This window comes from Halichoerus grypus, chromosome 8 (assembly GCF_964656455.1).
Source record: "Halichoerus grypus chromosome 8, mHalGry1.hap1.1, whole genome shotgun sequence".
NCBI classification, from domain to species: domain Eukaryota; kingdom Metazoa; phylum Chordata; class Mammalia; order Carnivora; family Phocidae; genus Halichoerus; species Halichoerus grypus.
In genome coordinates, this window is record NC_135719.1 from 74,975,990 (window position 1) to 74,995,212 (window position 19,223).

At 36.2% G+C, this 19,223-nt stretch overlaps 1 protein-coding gene across 2 annotated transcripts in view; it reads right to left on the reverse strand.

Moving 5' to 3' along the window:
• Positions 1-19,223, reverse strand: part of LOC144378832 (uncharacterized) — a 542,559-nt gene that overhangs the window by 26,926 nt on the left and 496,410 nt on the right. The window lies entirely within an intron of this gene.

Sequence of the window (19,223 nt, forward strand, 5' to 3'; positions counted from 1 at the left end):
TATTCATTCACATTTGAAGGGACTGTCCGAATAACACCAATAAAGGGTGTTAAACTAGCTGGTCATTAGCATTTGAAGGGAATGGCCAAATAACACCAACAAAGGGTGTTAAACCAATCCACATTGTAGGTGGGGAGGGTGGGAGCACTGTGCAATTCTAAGTGGATTAATGCCAGCATTATTTTCTCACTATGAGCCCAGCCTTCTCTCTAAGATTTCATATTCATTCATCGCTGGACCAAACCTTCTTGGCTATGCTCTCCCCTTCTTTTTCCCTATAAAGAAACTAAAGCAGTGAGCTGGGATTAAGAATATAACATTTAGCATGTTAAAGACAAGACTGAGATCAGATCACCAAACTGTTGGGCATCCAGGCCACAATGCCAAATTCAGTAGGATATTCTATGGCAGTCCCCAAGAGGGGTCCACGAAGAATAGACCAGTGATCAGTTTCATTTGATTTAAGCTTTTCCCAGGCTAAAGGCTGCTGCTGCTAACCCTCAAAGTAAGGGAAAAACCAAAGAGAAAAGTGGAATTAGACTCTTGAGAGGAAAATACCAATGATCACTCAGTCCAAAGTTCCAACCAAATCAGAAATTCTCTATAATGTCCCTTAGGCAAGGCCATTCTTGTCCAGGATCCATACTGTGGGTGTCACTACTATTCTACCAGGTGTAATGGGCCACGATGACTCACACGTGCTAAATAACCCTGGAATTTTACTTATATTATTTATTCTTAAAATATTTTGTGCTGTGCACAAGAAACAGCTCATCCTCCCCTGCACAGTTAAGAGTTAGAGCCAAATTCATACCCAGAGAATATAATTTTCTATAACAAAACACAACTGAGACACAGAGAACGTACAGACTTCAGCTGATTGTGGAGAGTGATAATTTAGCAATAATTTCCAAGTAGAGGATTTCAAGTAAATCATGGCCTATTGGACATACGAATTTATCTTTACCCTTCACCAAATCAACAACAGGATAAAAAAAATATATTGCAAGCTTACAAGGACAAAGATAATGGGGGAGATAAAGACAGACATTAAGAAAGATGTCCCTTAGATAATAAAAAAAAGTTGAATTCTTACTATCCACAAGAGATGAGGGAAGGTAAGGGAAGGTCACTAAGAAGCAAGTCAAGTCATGTTGCAGGAAGGAGTTGGCAGGAGCAACAATGAGTTCTGAGCCGGGATACAGGATGAGGCTGAAACAAGTAGACTGGCTGAACATCTATTCAGCCCTTGAACATTCCACCCCACCTGCCCCAATTGCCAGGCTAAGCAAATATTCCCTCCCACACCTTTCTTATCCCTATACCAATTTGCAGGCTATTGGTTAGATTGACAACTTCTGCCATCATTTTAAAATTCAACAGACCCAAAAAACTTCATTTCCCTCTTTTTTCTTTTTTCTTTCTTTCTTTTTCTTTTCTTTTTTTTTCTTTTTTTTTTTTTTTTTGTCATTTCCCTCTTAAAACTAATCTCTCCTTTGAGCTTCCTCATTTTGGTGAATTTTGCCATTTCTTCTATTAGGCTATTGTATTTGCCGTGGTTGTTTTGACATTCTGGTATTCCTGTTGATTACATATTCTTCCAGTTTGTGGTTTATCTTTTCATCTGCATATATTTTAACAAATATAAAATTGTATTTAAGATTTATTCTTGTTTAGTTAGCATTTGTATGTGCATGTGGGTGTGTGTGTATATGTCTCGCCTAAGAAAATCTTTTCGATTCTGAGTTTCTAAATATAGTCTCCAAAAAGGTAGTCTAAAAGTGTAAAGTTTTGACTGTGACATTTAATTAGATCTGTTTGGATTTTGTTTTCTTGTATTTTTTGATGTAAGGCTCTACATTGATACTTCTACCTGGATTCCCCACTGTCACAGTGCCATTTAATACAGAGTTCCTCATTTTCCCCACAATCTATGATACCATCTTTCTCCTATATCATTTCCATAGATGCATGTGTCTGCTTACAGTTGTTCCTTTATGTTCATCTGTCTATGACTATACTAGTACCATACTGCCCTAATTACCATAGTTTTATGATGAATTTTATATCTGGTAGAGTAAGTTTCCATCTTCTTCTTCAGGGGAGTTAGGGACTGAAAAGGTGTGTTTCTTGAATAGTTGGTAGAATTTTCCAGTAAAAACATCTGGTCCTGATTTTGAAATACTTTAATACAGAATACACGATTTTTCAGTCTTTATATTTTTCCAATTTTCAAATTTATATTGTCATTAAGATATTCACAATTTCTTAGTTGCATTTAAATTTGGACTGTTATACAAATATTTCCCATTTCCTAATATTGTTTATGTATAATCTCCATTTTTTAATCAATTTTACGGGGTTCTCTTCAAAGAATCACTTCTTTGTAGATACTCTCTTTTGCATTTTTGTTTTTTCATTTATAACTTTTATTTCTAGTCTTCTATTGCTTTAGGTCTATACTATATTTAAGTTCATTGTTCTTTTCTTGATTTCTTATTTGATACTTAGATTGTTATTCATCAGCAATTATTTTTAATATAATAGTTTAAGATTGTAAATATCCTTCAGATGATCATTTTTGCTGCATTTTATAAATTTTGCAGAGTATTTAAATTACATTTGGTTTTAAGTTTTTTGTCTCCAAATTATTTTCTTCTTAAACCATGATATTTTGAAGTATATATATATTTTTTAGTTTTTAAAGTATGTTTTTAAAATGTATGTTTTTGTTATATTTTATGAAATTGGATTGCCATAAAAAAGCATGGGCCTAGAGCATAGTGTCCTCATCCCAGAATTAGTGTTAGCATTTACCCCAGGATAGCATTTACTTTCCTATTTGCTTATGTCTTGCACTTACTCTACTTTCAGCTCCCCGTGCCTTTGTATTTATTCGTTCTAAGAAATTTTTGCTTTCTCTCTTATGATTTCACCAATGCATTAAAGCATAATTGTCCTAGTGTATCCAAGACCTAGTTGGTTTCTAGTAGGAAGGCCTTTCATAGTATCTCCTTAATATCTAGTAAACTCTAAGAATCTTCTCCAACTACATCTTGGAAATTTCTATTCACAAAGTCAAACGAAAATACAAGGCATTCAAAAGTTTAAAATGCTGTCCAATATTTTTACCTATTCACACTATTCAACCCTTTCTGTTCTCCAACTGCATGCTAAGGAAAAACAAAATGATGCCAAGCACTAGTCTAAAAAGATTTGCTTTAGCTACATTTGCTTAATTTCAGGCTCACACCATCTCTGGTGTGGATAATTATGTGTATTGATTGAAAAGATCTTCTTTTCTAGTTCTTAGTAAAAGACAAATAAATAGAATAGATGGGGTTGTCAAATTTTCCTGGCTATATGAAGAGGTGATTGGAATAGATGAGCTCTAAGATGCCTTTCAGCTCTAAGAAAATATGCCTGTGTCTAAAAACAATAAAATAGTATTTCCCATTAATTACCTGCCAGTGAATAATTGAGTGTTAAGTAAACATTGCATTTTTCCTCTGTTAATGGAGTAGCACCTTCTGAAGTATCTTTTTTCACCCTTTACTCCTTACAACAATCTAATGCCCTCAAGTCACTAATAATTGTTGCTGTTTTTACCTGTCATTTATGGATTGAGATTTAATGCAGTCTTTGTGAGTAAATGCAGGGGAATAATACATCCCTAAAATCAAAGTTCAAGAATGTACTCTTGGAACAGGACTCCAGGGACAGAGCAAACAACTTGTCTTACGGCCTGTAACCAGACAGTTCAGAAAGAACAGGTTTATTGAATTGAAGCAAATTTGACCCAGTGATATTTATGAAGTCAGAAACCAGGAAGAGGAAACTGAGTTTGTAAGGTTAAGAAAATATATGGAGTGGCCTTGAGAATAATGGTCATGGTCTGTGGAAGCACGTAGTACTTTTGAAAAATGCAGGTGGCATATATATACAAACACTCACACAAACATGAACTCACGTGTATATTCACACATACACATGCACATAAATATACAATTTTAAGAATATAGCATTATCTTTTTATAAAAGTCCTGAAAAAATGATTTTCTTTTTGCTCAGAATAATTTAAATTTAACTGAAGTAATAAAATACAGGAGTCCTTAATGGCCTTTGCAGGGTCTTAAATATATTCAAACACCTACAAATAAGATTTTAGAAAATAAAACTTGAAAATGTTCATTTCTGAGATCAGATTCATAGGAAATCTGTACATGTAACCACTATTGGCTTTAATTGTTATATAATAATGTAATATAAAAATAATTATTACTATGTATAATTAGGATAATTATATAGGCAATAATTTCACTTCATAAAAGTTAGTAAAAGGATTCAAGATTAATGGACTTGTATGAATTGCACTACTGTAAGGTACCACATTTAATATATATTTTTCAACTTGAAAGGTTGACAGTTAAAATATATGTGGAGAAGTGAATAAGTAGCATACAGATATTCTTATTAAATTAGATAACTCAATAAATCAAAAGCAATCTCCCTCTCCCATTAACTTTCTGGGAGTAAATGAAATTTAGTATCTTTTTATTTTTTCAGGTTTGAAAGTCCTGCTCATTCTCTAGTTTTCAGTTATTATTGAGAAATATCTAAAAGAGAAAAAAATGGGTAATTTATCTTCTAGCATTAATGGGTAAAACAGAGGCCTCTATATAGTCCTCTTAAGAAGCAGTTCATTCAAAAATGGACTGTAATGTTCACCTATCACTCTGAGAACTTTCTTCTTGTGTATCAGTTTTCTTCTGGGAAGTGAGTGAAGAATAACAGCAGCATTGTTTGTCAATGTCCTCCTGCGATTGTTAGCAATGCATCCTTGCACATATTGTTTCAGACAAAAAATTAGTATTTTGCATTAGAAGAGGATAATTAGGCAATAAGATACAAAAGCGAGTGTGGTTATCATGAGATAAACACACACATGGGGTGTTATGAGGCACAGCCAAGTGTCTGTAATCCCTCTAGGGTATGATTATCTCGTGATAACCACACACCCTGGAGTTGCCTTATTGCTATTATAAAATATCTTTATTATAGGAAGAAATGTGCATTTTTTGTGCGGAAGGGAGACGGAGTTGGCAATTTAGAATGCTGAACAGCAGTTTCAGCTGAGCTATGTGGTTTACATAGATTAATCTATCCCATTGGAATGTTTCCCCAGCCAAAAAAATGTTCCCTAAATCCAAGCAGTCATAATCTGTAGTGATGTGCAGCTATTTGGAGCATTTGAGAGATTCCCTGCCTGGTTCGTAGGCTGTTGGTTTGATGGTTGCATGAGGTGAATTCTGAGATGCACAACAATGAGAGGCTACAGTATTCTGGAAACTTGGAGTTCTGGGAACCCAAATTGTGATTCAAGCAAAAGTCCAAATTCTGTGCCATAATTTTATCTGTTTTCTTTTTTTTTTTTTAATATTTTATTTATTTATTTGACAGAGAGAGACACAGCGAGAGAGGGAACACAAGCAGGGGGAGTGGGAGAGGGAGAAGCAGGCTTCCCGAGGAGCAGGGAGCCCAATGCGGGGCTCGATCCCAGGACCCTGGGATTGTGACCTGAGCCTAAGGCAGACGCTTAACGACTGAGCCACCCAGGTGCCCCTGTTTTCTTGATCAGAGTAAATGTTTTAAAATCCTTATGAAAATAGCCTCTAACAACAGAAATGTTCGTAAGGGAGAGAAATTACTAAGGTGGAAACAAGAAGATTGAGATGAAACTCAAAATGGTGAGGGAAGAGTTGATGAATGTCCCAGATAAGAGATAAGAAACTGAGGGCTTTAAACCTAATGAAGGCCAAAGGGAAGTATGATGTACATCCATAAATGTCTGAATTATAATCATAAGGGATGAATGTATTCTCAGTGGCTCTAGAGACAGAATTAGTTTAAATGAAAATCACGAGGACAGGAGTTCATTTAGCCATAAGAATCCAATTCCAAAATTTGAGCCGTTACAATATAATTGTCCTCACTGGGGAAAAACATTAAGCAAAGACTGAGTGATATATTAAGAAGGATTCCTCCCTTAGAAAAATTAGATTTACAACTAAGTCATGGATACATATGAAATCTGAAAAGATGATTCAATGTCACCTAACAGGCAAGAACTGAAAAAAGATCGCTTGGATATCTTCTAATATCTAATAACTATAACTAACATTTAGTTCTTATGTGTATCATGAGTTTTAGATATACTAAATGCACGAAAATAACATTCAAAGATGTCTCAATAAGTATAAAGGATTGATTATACAAATCCCATTTGATTTAAAAATTATAATTCTTTTTTCTGTGAATCTGATCAGTTATTAACCTGAGATTTTTAAACTGTGGTGGGGGGTACCTGGGTGGTTCAGTCAGTTAAGCATCAGACTCTTGATTTCCGCTGAGGTGACTGGGCATGGAGCCTGCCTAAGATTCTCTCTCTTTCACTCCCTGTGCCCCCCTACCCCGGGAAGAAAATGTGATGGAATCAGAGGATGGTCAATGAACACTTTACTTCAATAAATTTCCATTGTAATTAAACAAATTGTGAGGTAAAATCAGCAATGGACCAGCCTATAAATTGTGTTAAAATAAAAACCATTATTTATGTTCATGTTTGGGCAGCCAATCTTTGGGGGAAAAAATACAGGGTATTTAGCCCAGCTTTGGTACTTTTATGGTAGTGATCAAAATTTGTCAACTCTAATGTAAGACTTGTTTAATATGGGATCTGAAATCAACGTATTTATTTGATTGAATTTTTAAAAAACCTTCAAAGAATATATGCCATACCTTTTTAAATGCAGCAAAGCCAATAATTTGTTTAAATTAAAAATAAATTGTGTTTAGAGATCTCCTACCCAACTATGGTGATGCTTGAGTGGTTTGTACATTTTAGTAACTGATATGCTTTCATGTAAAATCAATACCTCGCAGTCTAATATTTTTTGCATTGTTTGTGGTATGGGTTCTATAAGCTAAAACACACTTTTTGATGTATAACTCCAAATCTTTATTTTACAATAAAACTTGCCATGGAGAAAATTTAAAGGGGCACCATTTGTTGTTTAAATATGCAACAGCATCTTTCACATAATTGACAATTGTTTCAATGGAATGCTATCATTTCTAGTCTAAATCCCCATCTTTTAATTTAGCCCTAGGCCATACCTTTTAAAGAAATTGCCATCCATGAAATATCAGATGCTCCAACAGGGCCAGACTTGTGTACCTCCCTTGTAGAGCTGTGTGAAAAATTTCACACCTACACTGAAACTGCCAAAATATGCTTCTTCACTCTTTTCAGTACCAAGGGGAAAACATATACTTTTTCCCTTTGGGCAGTTTTGACAGTTTTAATACAAGTGAAAAGCAGGTTCTGCCAGCATAAAAAAGGGAAAAGGGAAGAAGTCTTGAAATTATAATGTGAGAACCTCAGAGTCTCCGGAGGAAGTGGAAGGGAGAGAAAACTGAAAATCTAAGCTAATACTTAGTCTTCTCCAAAGCTGACCACACGATCAGTAGTGTTCAATTGCTTGCTGGGGAAGATCATGACAAGTGAAAAAGGCTAAACATTTTAAGGGTAAAGTCAATACTAAATAAAAATAATAATAAATAGCAGTAAAACTTGAGCCTCCTGCAATATTTTCCCCCAGAGTTAGGTCATAAGTAAAGCCAATTACATCTAAGAATCTGTCCCCCTGCCAAGCTTACTTTCACCCCCTATTCCACAGCCCCCACTCTGTGTACTGTCAAGATTTAGAAATCTTCCTTATCTTTAAGGGAGAGAGAGATAAAAATATAAAAGTCAACTAATATATCCCTGAGGCATCTCATTGCTCAATGGAAAATCACCATTCTTCACCCTCTTTCTCTTGGAATTTTTGAGGAATCTTTCATTTCTATGAGAGAGAAAGCAGCTTCTTTGCTGAAAGGTTTTTAAATAGAAAATTGTCGCGATGGCCACTTTCCTCAATCACTGCAATCCCAAAATACTCAAAAGGTTTGGAGAAAAATAATAGATCTAGAAAATACATATAGATGTAGCTCAGGGGATTCAGCCGAGCAGAGATTTCTTCTGGACCCATGAGTTCCTATAGCATTTTTTCACTCTTTAGTCATGCTTTAAAACAATTGAACACCCAATATAAACATCAAGTCAATGAAAAGTCAAATGTGCTGAGCCGTTCTGCATTCACCCAAACTCATCTGGTAGAATACTATACTTTCAGAACACGTGGGATGAATTTTAACTTGACTCTTATGTGGAAGTCTGTACTACAGGCAGTTCAAAGCGTTTACATAAAGATTCATCTTTTGTCACTTTGAAGATAGGGTTACTGTGTATTGAGACAAAAATTGATGGGCCTTTTATATAAAGAGGGGAAATGGCTTTCATTTTGTTTAGTTTTTATAAAATCTTCAGAGGGATAATTCTGAGTTCTATATTAGTAATTTAGAGACACACTGCTGGGTGAATGTATTTGAGCATTTGCCCCTCAGATTCTTTTATACTTTGTTCATTAAATAATAAAAATTGTCATTTGAATAAATGCTACTGTAACTTTTCTGTACCTAATGACTGTAGGCTGTTGAATTTGTAAAATTAACACCTAGGCATAAGATAAGTAGAAGCTATAATCACATGTCAACATTTTGGGGGGCGGGGAGGAAAATGTATTTTACTTCTTTTATATTAAAAAATAAATACATGGACTTTCCCAATAACATCACACTAATTTTGTACTTTGAGTTAATAGTCAACTTTTCTCTCCTGAGAACTTCAATTAACCATCTTCCAAAGAGACTGTTCTGGGAATTACGACTGAGCTTACAGGGCTTTGTCCCTACCAATAGTGACTTCCATTGAGTTATCTCCTGCTACTACCCTCTACGGTCCTCCTTGAGTCTCCAGGCCTGCTAATGCTCACTCCAATTCCACAACACTTGTCCTGATGCCACCTACACTGCCCCAGCACCACTCAGGTGAGGGTTACCATTGAAACTGCCTCCCAGTACTGTCTTGTTTATACACTTGGAAGATTGGACCCAACTAATTGCTCTTTCATCATCAAGTCTTATAGACTTTGGGTGAAAAAATGTCTCTTGATGAAAATGTTTAGCTTTCTCTCTCCTTAAGATTCAGATACATGTGCCTAGGGTCTGAGATAGAAAAGATGTTCCAGCGGCTGACTCCATGTTATTCTCAGGACTGTTCCTTTCTTTCAGTGATGGAAGAAATGCTATAGGATTATAATTTTGCCCTTGGCTTCCTTTTACAACAGTTTCTTTTCCAGATACATCCTCCACTCTTCCCAAATTTCAGACAAGGAAATATACACCAAGTATACCAATACAGTTTGACCAAATTGTGGCAGACACGGCTAATATTCTCCGTGTCCATTTGCACCTTCTTCATATTAGTAATAGAACCTCCCCTCCAATCCACCTCCAAGCCTCAGCAGGGCATGCAGCAAGTTAGCTAGACACCATATTTCCTAGTCTCCCTTAGGGTAAGGTATGTCTCAGTGGCTAAGCGCTTCCAATAGGTTTGACCTTAAAGAACTTCTTTCTCCCTCTTTCTTCTCTGAGCTAGAAAATGGCATAGTTGGAGCAGGTACTGTGAGCCCAGAGGTGAAAGCCACATATTAAGAATACCAGAGTGAATCTAGCAGCTTGGGTACTACATATCCTGTGGAGGAAAAAAGTAAAGCCTCCAGCCTTGCACTGCTAATCTCTGAACTATTATAGGACAGGGAAATAGGCTTCTAATTTGTTTGTTCTGCTCCATTATTTGAGTGTCTTTATATAGCATTTTGGTCTGGTATTCTAACCAATATACTAGGGTTGAGAAGAGAGAAGACATCTGGTATATATTTTATCATATACCCGAAAGTAGAGTAAATTTGTGAACTCAATCGGCTTTTTTTTCTTAATATTTCAGGTTTTTATTTAAATTCTAGTTAGTCAACATACAGTGTAATACTAGTTTTAGGAGTAGAATTTAGTGATTCATCACTTACATATAACACCCAGTGCTCATCATAACAAGGCCCTCCTTAATAACCATCACCCATTTAGCCCCACCCACCTATCCTCCAGCAACCCTCAGTTTGTTCTCTATAGTTAAAGAGAAAGGCAAGCCATAAAATAGAATTTTTTACCCCCTGTATGTTTTCACTTGTTTTGTTTCTTAATTCCACATGTGAGTGAGATCATATGGTATTTGTCTTTCTCTGACTTATTTTGCTTAGCATAATACACTCTAGCTCTATCCACATCATTGCAAGTGGCAAGATTTCATTCTTTTTTATGGCTCAGTACTAGTCCATTTATATATATAAATATCACATCTTTATCCATCCATCCATCAATGGACATTTGAGCTCTATCAGCTTTCTTATATATTTTGGCAACAGAGGTTTTGTAGGAAATAATTTCACATTCCTATCATGGAAATTGTAACAAAAGATAACTGGATGCTTTTAACATTGGGACTAATATAGATTGCAAATAAATTGAATCAGTATCTTCAAGATGAAAAATGAGGCTATGTGTGAAAATAGACTATGTAATAACTTTGTGGGCCACAGATTGTTAGTTACATAATTGTTATTACTATTTTACTGACATAATGATTATTGTGTGTTAGCCAGTTTAGTGACCTAAACAAAATGCACTTCTGCTAGTATTTAAAATATACTGTAGCTCACACATATATGGTCAACTAATCTGTGACAAATGAGGCAAGACTATATGATGGGGAAAAAAGTCTCTTCAAGAAATGGTGCTGGGAAAACTGGTCAGCTACATGCAAAAAATAAAATTGGATGATTATCTTAAACTGCATACAAAAAATTTCAAAATGGATTAAAGAATGTAAGACTTGAAACCATAAAACTTTTAGAAGAAACTATAGGCAGTAAGTTCTTTGACATCAGTCTTAGCAATATTTTTTGGACCAGTCTTTTCAGGCAAGGGCAGCAAAAGTTAAACAAATGGGATCACATCAAACTAAAAAGCTTCCACACAGCAAAGGAAACTATCAACAAAACAAAAAGGCAACCTGCTGAATGTGAGAAGATATTTGCAAATCATACAATCAATAAGGGGTTAATATCCAAAATATATGAAGAACTTATACAACTTAATATCAAAAAAGCAAATAATTAAAAAATGGGCAGAGGAGTTGAATAGGCATTTTTCCAAATTAGACATATAGCCAGCCAAGAGGCACACAAAAAGATGCTCAACATCGTTTATCAGAAAAATGCAAATCAAAACCACAATGAGCTATCCCCTCCCACTTATCATATTGGCTATTAAAAAAAAAAGTGTTGGCAAGAATGTAGGGAAAAGGGAACTCTTGTACACTGTTGTTTGGATTTAAATTGGTACAGCCACTGTAAAAAACAGTATGGAGTTTCCTCAGCAAATTAAAAATAGAACTACCATACAATCCAGCAATTCCACTTCTGGATATTCATCTGAAAAAAAAAGAATGAAAACACCAGTCTCAAGAGATATATATGCACCTTATGTTCATTGTAACACTATTTATAATAGCCAAGATATGGAAACAACCTCAATATCCATCTATAGGTGAATGGATAAAGATGTGGTGTATATATATATGTAATGGAATATTACTTAGCCATAAAAAATGAAAACTTATTTGCAACAACATGGATGGACCTAGAGGGTATCGTGCTAAGTGAACTAGGTCAGAAAAAGACAAATACCATATGATTACACTTATATATGAAATCTAAACAGAACAAATGAACAAAATAAAAAAACACAGAAATAGACTTGTAAATACAGAAAATAAACTTGGTTACCAGAGGGAGAAGGGGTTGGCAGTGGAGGAACAGACAAAATCAGTGAGGAAGATTAAAAGATACAAAATTCCAGATATAAAATAAATAAGCCATGGGAATGTAATGTGTAGAATAGGGAATACAGTCAATAATAGTTTAATAACTTTGGTGACAAATGATAACTAGATTTGTTGTGGGGGTAATTTCAAAATGTATAAAAATATCCAATCACTAGGATATACACCTAAAACTAATAGGGTATTGTGTCACTTTTACTTCAATAAATTAATTAAATGTACCATGGTACATTTTAATTCTTGCATTCATTCATTTCATATATATTTGTGGACTACATGCAGAAGATGCTGACAGAGTATATATCACAAAAGGTCGATGTAACAGTGATCCTACAAAAACTGACTCATTTTATCTATGTTGAATTCAGATATTCACACAAGGCACTGAAATATGTCACTGAAAAGCAAATTTCCAAATTGCACATTTGTTGATCTATGTTTATGTATTATAGAATATGTGCATATAAAAATATACAGAACAAATGATGACACTGCATAAGAAGGGTAATGGAAGGCTTTTCAAGAAATCATAAGGAAACAATAACAAAATGAATGACTGGAGTTTAAAGAACAATTGAATGAGAGGAGAAGGATATTTTGAAGAGGTTGCGTAAGATAGGAAACTTAGATTACTTTTCCTACTTGCAATCTGTGGGAAGCATTTTTAATGTTGTGTACCTCTTTATATGTGTGACTGTGTAATGGCCTTGTCGTCTCATGAAGATAACTGGTTAAGCCTGTGAAATGTTCATTGATCTAAGTGGATGGGTCTGAGGGGAAGGGCTTGTCAGCTGGGACAGCTTATCAGAAGAGGGTTGTTCTTCCCACCCCCCTTCTTCCTATTTATTCCTAAACCAGGGAAAATTCCCCTGGGAGCATAGAGGCTTCAGAGGGAACATTGCAGAAACTCAAGAGATGAGAAACGGTTTGTAAATGAGCATTTAAAACATGAAAACACTCTTGTTTTTAAAGCCAATGAGTATAAAGTACCAGTGGGAGACATGAGTTGACAGCTGGGACTCTTCATCCGTCTGGCCAAGGGATTCTGAGTCAATCTCTGACGGATGAAAAGTAGGACTGGGAGAACTGGGGCCTGTCAGGATCTGCTCAAAATTCCTGGGCTTGCCATTTCAAACCAAATTCAAACCTTCCAGAACTTGAGATTAAAGAGTGTTTACAGAAAAATAAAAGAGGCTTGAAAATGCTTATTAAGAGGCATCTTAGAAATCTGTATAAAGCATCATCTGTGATGATTTACATGCAAATGAATCTGAATGTGCTCGGCATACATTATGTAGGGTTTTCAGATTTGATCAAATCCGCGCTGATCATGGAAAAATACACACATAGAGCCATTAGAGAGTTTGAAGCACGATGGCTTGTCCATTCCTGGTTTGAAGCAGAGAAGTGACAAAGGAGGACACAGGAGTGCCTTTTATTCAGTCACTTAAGGACAACTTTTTCTCCCAAAGATATATTTTGAGTCCAAGGCAGCTCCAGAGGTTTCTGGGAGCATGAAATGCCCTCAGCTTCAGGTTTGTATTGGAGATGTCTTGAGCAGGAATTTACTCCATGCCTGGAAGATTCCAAAAACTATAGTCTTATTGCAATGTTTCCTGGGGGTCTGCACTGCTTCTCCCAGGGGTTTCGAAGCATCCCAAATAGTCACTGATTTAACATGACCTCTCTCAATGGTAGGACTTGAACTGGGACCCTGGGTCTTTGCTAATCATGGTTTGAATCACTAAAGAGATTTCCCAAGTTCAGGAAGTTGCCACAAGGTGTAGGATGTAAATAAATGCAAACAGAGACAAAAAATTCCCACCAGATCCTCAAGAGGCTATAAGGAGGAAGGCCAGGACAATGTTATATAGCAAACTAAAATAGTTGTCTTTGGGAAATTTATGTAGCTATTGAGTTCTTACCTAATTCTAAGTGTCTAATGGTCAGCACAAAAAGATATGGGTCCTAGAAATTACAAAAGACAAATATGTAAGGGATTGTGTTTCTAGATTAAATAAAATTGGCAGCTTTGTTCATTGCTTAACCTAGTATCCCCAGGGTATCAAATACTTACTAGCCCAGCACTCTGGTTGGTAAGTTTTCCTGATTTTCTCCCTCATTCTCTACTAAAATGAGAAACTCAGTATCAGGGCCAAAATTGGCACTGAAGAAAAATATGAAGTAGGCAAAAGTTGCTTTGGATGCCTATTTCCTCCTCTTTCCACCTGTCCCTTCCACAACCTTGTCTGTGTCTGTCTTTTACACCATGTCTCCTCCCATCCAAGGCATAATCATTATAGTTAAAAATAAAAGTTGGCCAAGATAACCACCAAAGATTTTTGTCCTCAAAAATATTAGTGCTATGTTTAAAAATAAACAAGCACCCATTAGATGATAATTTGGTTCTTCTATAAATCTTTAGATTCTCCATTAGTGTTTCATTGTGTAAATCTGATTCTCAATAGGAAATGGGGTTTTTCCCAGATCCTTCAAATGAAGAAGCTCTGATGAAAGGATCCCTTACAGAGGTGTGAGCAGGGAAAAGGAACCTATAAAGAACAGTAATGAACAAAGAAATCATTAATACCTCTAAGGCTGAAGAAACAAATGGGAAAACTATTACTGGAGCTCAGAGAGAGCTAGAGTCATAGAGAGAGGCAACTATTTCTAGAGAGGAAATGCCAAAGAAGGGAGCAGACAGGGAAGAAATACCCCAAACATGTTCTCCTCTACCTAGTGTTTCCTATTGATGGAAAGCCAGAAAGCCAAAGAGCAAAGGAGCCCAGTTGCTGATGTAGTCTGTAAAGGTCAGCCAGTTGGAGCACTGAGCAGGGCAGAGGATACAGAATGAATTGGTAAATGGAGTAGAAGGTAGGAGAAAAATCAGTGCATTAATCTAATTATTTTTTTTTCTATAGCTTGATGAAGATGCTCCTTTCTAACACCCTACATTCTACATTGTATTTAAGTCACTCCAGGGTCTGGTGGTGGGAATTCAGACAAGCTCTGTTTCAAAATCTCTTAACTATTACAATAACTTCATCTTGTTCTCAATACTAAATCTTCCTAAAATACTACACAATGCAAAAGAACTAGAAAATAAAAGAATGAAGCTCGAGGTTTGTAGAAGGAAGAAAATAATAAAGATGAGTGAAAAAAAAAATCTATTAAATCCAGAACTGGTTCTTTGCAAAGATAAACAAAACTGATAAACCTTTAGCCAAACTCATCAGAAAAATAGAAAATCCAAATAAATAAAATTGGAAACAAAAGAGGAAAAGTAACAAACCACACCAAAGAAATACAAAGGATTATAAGAGACTACCAGAAAAAATTGTAAGCCAACCTGGAAAACGTAGAAGAAATGCATAAATTCCTAGAAACATACAATCTTTCAAAACTGAATCAGAAAAATTAAAAATCTGAACATAACAATTATTAGTAACAAAATTGAATCAGTAATCAAAAAACTCCCAACAAACAAAAGTTCAGGACCAGACGAATTCACAGGTATAGTCTCCCAAACATTTAAAGAAGAGTTAATACTTATTAAAAAAAAAAAAAAAAAAAACTATTCCAAAAAATAGAAGAAAAAGTTTCTAAATACATTCTCTAATACCAGTATTACCCTAATGCCAAAATCAAGGATGCTACCAAAAAAAGAAAGAAGAAAGAAAGAAAGAAAGAAAGAAAGAAAGAAAGAAAGAAAGAAAGAAAGAAAGAAGAAAGAAAGAAAGAAAGAAAGAAAGAAAGAAAGAAAGAAAGCAAGCAAGCTTATAGGCCAATATCCCTGATGAACATAGATACAAAAATCCTCAGCAAAATATTAGCAAACCACATTCAACAATATATCAAAAGAATTACCACAATCAAGTGGGATTTATTCCAGGGATGTAAGGATGATTTATTATTCACAAACCAATCAACATGATACACATTAACAGAATCAAGGATAAAAATAATATAATCTAAAATGCAGAAAAAGCATTTAACAAAATTCAATATCTATTCATGATAAAAAAAAAAACTCTCAAAATGGATTCAAAGGTAACATACCTCAACATAATAAAGGCCATATATAACAAAACCATAGCTAACATCATATGCAATAGTGAAAAACTGAGAGCATTTCCTCTAAGATCAGGAACAAGACAAGGGTGTCCATTCTTGTCACCTTTTTTCTTTTATAAAGATTTTACTTATTTGAGAGAGAGAGAGTGCAAGGGAGAGAGAATCTGAAACAAATTACACACTGAGTGCAGAGCCCGAGGTAGGGCTCAATCTCACGACCATGAGATCATGACCTGAGCCAAAACCAAGAGTCAGCCACTTAACTGACTGAGCCCCCCAGGTGCCTCCATTCTTGTCACCTTTATTCAACATAGTACTGGAAGTCCTAGCCATAGCAATCTAATAAGAAGTAAAAAGTACCCAAATTGGTAAGGAAGAAGTAAAACTGTTGCTATTTGCAGATGACATACTATACATAGAAAGCCCTAAAGATTCCAACAAAAACAACTAGAAGTAATAAATGAATTCAGTAAAGTTGAATGATAAACTATCAATACTCAGAAATTGGTTGCATTTCTATATACTAATAACGAAGTAGCAGAAAGAGAAATTGAGAAAACAATTTTATATATAATTACACCAAAAAGAATTAAGTACCTAGGAATAAACCAATGAAGTAAAAGACCTGTACTCTAAAACCATAAAATATTGATGAAAGAAATAAAAAATGATACAAATGGTAAAATATTCCATGCTCATGGACTGGAAGGATATTGTTAAGATGACTATAGCACCCAAAACAATCTACAGATTCTATGTAATCCCTATCAAAGTACCATGAGTATTTTCCACAGAATTAGAGTAAATAATCCTAAAATTTACATGGAAACACACACACACACACACAAACAAACCCTAAGTAGCCATAGCAATCTTGAAAAAGAACAAAGCTGCAGGTATCACAATCCTAGATTTCAAAATATACTACAAAGTTATAGTAATCAACACAGTATGATACTGGCATAAAAACAGATATGTAGATCAGTGAAATGGAATAGAGGGCTCAGAAATAAACCCATGCATATATGGTCAATTAATCTACAACAAAGGAGGCAAGAATATACAATATGGAAAAGACAAATCTCTTCAATAAAAAATGCTGTAAACACTGCACAGCTATATGCATAAGAATGAAACTAGACCACTTTCCTACCCCCTTCACAAAAATAAATTCAAAATGGATTGAAGACCTAAATCTGAAGAAAAACATAGGTAGTATTATTTTTTACATTGGTCTTCACAGTATTTTTTAGATATATCTCCCCAGTCAAGGGAAACAAAAGAAAATATAGATTACTGAAACTACACCAAAATAAAAACTACACCTGCAGAATTCTGAGGAGGATGGTGGAGTAGGAGGATCCTAACCTCACCTTGTCTCACCATACAACTAGGTAACACCCATAACAGTGTAAATAACCCAGAAAATGACCTGAAAACTGGCAGAAGAGATTCTCCACAGCTAAATGAAGAGGCCAGATCAAAGAGGGTAGGAAGGGCAAAAATGTGGTTGGGAGCAAAACAGTGTCCGAGGGAGGGACATTTCAGTGCAGGTCCCCTGTGCCTGAGGTGGGGTCTGTTTCTTTCCCCTGTATTTCAGGCATACAGGGGAAAGAAACAGACCCCACCTCAGGCACAGGGGACCTGCACTGAAAGACAGGTCCCCATAACATTTGGCTTTGAAAACCAGAGAGACCTAAGATTGCTAGTTCTTACAATCAGTGGGGTTTAACACCAAAAACTAAAAATCAGTGGGCTCGAATCTATGAGAGCCAGAGGACATTAGGAAGCTGATTCCCCCCCCTTAAAGACACAGCACAACAAATAGCCCTGCAGAGATACAGCATAGAAGCAGCAGGTTCAAAATGCATGGAAGGAAGATTTATTTACTAATCTCAGAGCATGTGCCGGAGGGGTAGAGATCTTTGGGAGACCTCTCCAAGACCAAAAGACCTGGTGGGCACCATTTCCCTCCCCTGCCCCCAGCCTAGTTATACAGACCTCTGAGAACCAGCACAGCATGAACACTCTCCATCTAGCTTGCCAATAGTGCACCCTGATCCCATACTGTTCTATGAAACCACACCTCATCCCAACCTTGGCATGAGTTTTCCCAGGCGGCTATAGGTCCTTAACCACAGTAGAGCAGCGTGGACCTTGCCAGTACCATGTGCCCCACCCCCACGTTCTCCTGTGGCCCCACTTCCTCCAACAAGCCTTTAGCAGGATTCCATCCAAAGAGGTGCCACAGGACTAGCAGTGTGCAAGCAGCCCTGATGGGGCCCAGCACTGCTCCAAAATGACTCCTTCCCTAGGGAGAGGGAAAGATAACTACACACACAGTTTGACTGCAGACCCACAGTGGGCTGGGGGAAGACATCTGGTCTGACTGCAGGCCCCACGCACCAACAAAAGCTTCTCAAGAGATAAAACAAGGAGAGCACCCTGGAGTTTAGTACTACAGCAGCTTTGGCAAATGCCTGGTCTGACCCAACTCAAGCCCAAGGCAGATTTAGATGGGGTTACTAACAACACAGGGACCAAAGCCTGCCCACAACAGGCAAGGAGAGCCATTGCAGATGACTGGATTGAAAGTAACTGTAGCTCAGCCACAGTAGGTCACACACAAAACATATGGGAGATACACCTGAAGTGCTAGGTTCTGGTTAACAGGGGACAATGCACTGCAGGGCACCACAAGACCTCTTCTTTGTAAGGCCGCTACTTTCAAGAGCAGGAGATGTAGCTAACGCTCCTAAAATATAGTAACAGACACAGGGAGTTAAACAAAATGAGGAGACAGAAGAATATGTCCCAAATGAAAGAGTAGCACAAAATCACAGCAAGAGAGTTAAACAAAGTGGAGATAAGTAATATGCGTAATAGAGAATTTAAAGTAATGATCATTAAGATTCTCACTAGATGAGAAAAGAGTGGAAGACCTCAGTGAGATCCTTAACAAAAAGATAGAAAACATAAAGAAGAACCAATTAGATGAAGAATTGAATAACTGAAATTAAAAAATACACTAGATGGAATAAATAGTAGACTAAAGGAAGCAGAACACATCAGCAGACTGGAAGACACAGTAATGGAAATCAATCAAGCTGAAAGGGAGAGAGAAAAAATAAAGATGTAAATAGACTTAGGGAACTCAGTGACACCATCAAGCATAAAAAGATTTGCACTATAGGGATCCCAGAAAGAGAAAAGAGAGAAAAGGGGGAAGAAAATCAATTTGAAAAAA